This window comes from Seriola lalandi, unplaced genomic scaffold, assembly GCF_002814215.2.
Source record: "Seriola lalandi dorsalis isolate HSWRI2012SDOR001 ecotype SW California unplaced genomic scaffold, Sedor1 jcf7180002051836, whole genome shotgun sequence".
Classification (NCBI taxonomy): Eukaryota; Metazoa; Chordata; class Actinopteri; order Carangiformes; family Carangidae; genus Seriola; species Seriola lalandi.
In genome coordinates this window covers 13,703-15,976 of record NW_019522389.1, presented here as the reverse complement: position 1 = coordinate 15,976, position 2,274 = coordinate 13,703, and the positions used below count along the sequence as shown (strand labels likewise).

Sequence of the window (2,274 nt, the reverse complement as noted above, 5' to 3'; positions counted from 1 at the left end):
GAGTTCAGTCCAAGAAGACAGCTGAAAGATAATCAGAGAGCAGTGTGTGTTAATGTAGATCTGATATTCATTAGAGGAAACAGTGATATCTGAAGTGAATCTCACCTCTGGAGACTCTCCTTCCCAGGACAGGAGGTGTTCTTCCCCGTCGCTGCCTTGAACGGTCACCTGGGCTGCCTCTCCTGGTCACTGGGAGGGAAGACAACTCGCTCTTCCTCCTGCTCTGTCTGGCAGGTGTTGCCAGGAGCTTGGAAGTACTTGGCACTGGCTTGAGGAAAAAGGTTCTGGATCAAAAATTAATGCATGAAATGATAATACACAATATACTTAATCACAAGCTCTGAGACACACGCATGTACCTGGGATGAAGTGGTTAAGGTGGAAACCAGAAGGCTGACCCCGCCCCTTGTCAGTCTACCAGTCTCTGTACAGCTGCACCTGCTGGGTCCTGGATGCAGATGAGGCGGCTCCTCTGTGTCTCCATGTGTCCTGGATGCAGAGAGAATCCAGCAAAGAGACGTCCTGGGTGACGTGGAGATCCTGGATGAGGAGGAGGACGTCTCCTCTGCCCCATGTGTCCTCCTCCAACAGTGGAGCCTCCACTCCTCCCAGGAGATCCTCTGGATCACCTTGGCAACAGTCAGGCCGAACATCCTGTGCTTCCCCTCCAGTGAGGACCACTATGCCTCAGTGAGAGAACAGGAACCTCCGGGGGTCCACCTCGAAGATGTGGCGTCATCAATCCGGCCGCCATCCTGGAAAGCCAACACACCAACATTGGTAACCAAGGCAACTGTTTCAGAAGCAGCATCAGCAGCTTCTTTGTCACCTGGAGAGAGAGAGAGACAGAAAGGTTTCAAATGTTAATATTAATATTTGTGTGTGAATTTAGTACACACACAGCTGTGGTGTGAAAGCAGCTGTAAGAACATGTACTGAATTACACCTCATCCTAGAGAAACTCCCTGGTGGGAAAGAAAAGAGATGGCTGTTGGACAGATCGATCAGTTAGACATACAGTGCATTTAGAAAGTTTGCACTTTTTTACATTGTTTTAGTTTGAACAATCTCACAAATTGTTAAATTCATTCTTCAATGACCAATCCCAGCAAGCTAGCTGCTAATGGTAGCGCTGAAGAAAATGGGGGGCAGCTCTATGTACTGTACATGCACACGTTCATTGCTGCCATTATCATCATTATCATTTATTGCATCATTTATTATAATATATCATTGTAAGCATTATAATTGTTATCAATAGTCTTGATTGATAAAATATGATTTTTACAATTATAATTATTATTTTTGCTATTATTGTCATTATTATATACAGTCAAACAAAATGTGACTTCATATACACTTTGTCACTTGTCTATCGTGCTTCATGGTTAAAATTTAAACCTTCTGTTTGCCCGTTTATCACCAGTGAAGATGTTAGCTATCCCCCACCTGTTTTGCATTTTTATGAAATTGTTAAATTCATTCGTCAATGAACAATGCCAACAAGCTAGCTGCAAATGCTAATGAACTACCCCCCATGTTGCCTTCGGCTTGTCCGCTTTTTTTCACCAATTTAAAAAAAAAAAGAAAAAAAGAAAAGATATTAGGCTTGGTGTAGTATCCAATTAACGTATTCATAGGAGAGACTGAAAAATAAATAAATAAATAAAATACTGCAACAGTCAAATGTAAATATACATATAACACAATGAAAACAATACTACACAACTATGTACAAAAGTGTTTTAGAATGACAAAACTCCTGCTGGGCAAGATGTGCAAAAGCTATTGATTAGGGGATGTGCAAAATATCACAGTAAAGACAACATCTGTCGTGTGCAGGGATAATACCTCAAGGTGTTGATGTAATGTGGTTGATGATTGATGAGGCCAGATGCAGAAGAAAAGGCAGGTGCTGGTCCATCACTGGTGATTAGACTGGACTTCTGGTCCTGATACAGACAAACATGTGATAGGACAATTCCTTTAGATCATACAAGTTCTTCATATTCAAACATGTTAGGTCTGTTGTGCAAGTATATTAAATTGTGAGGATAGATATGAATATGCAAAAATAATTACAGTATGAATATTATGAAATGTAAATGCAAGGAAATGATTAAACAACTAGAGGTGTGATAAGAATTAAATGCACACACACTATATAACCAACAAATGAAGCAATACAAATATGGACATATTGTAAAAATACATAACCAGTATAGACAGTGGTATATTCATTATTAAGGATCAGCAGTATGAACATTAATACAC

At 40.5% G+C, this 2,274-nt stretch overlaps 1 long non-coding RNA gene across 1 annotated transcript; it reads right to left on the bottom strand.

Moving 5' to 3' along the window:
* On the bottom strand, positions 1-825 carry LOC147819613 (uncharacterized). The gene is made up of 3 exons (XR_015436760.1): positions 360-825; positions 106-268; positions 1-21 (listed from the first exon to the last, which is right to left on the bottom strand). It is a non-coding gene; the product is annotated as an uncharacterized LOC147819613 (long non-coding RNA).
* Between the last annotated feature and the right edge of the window lie 1,449 nt (positions 826-2,274).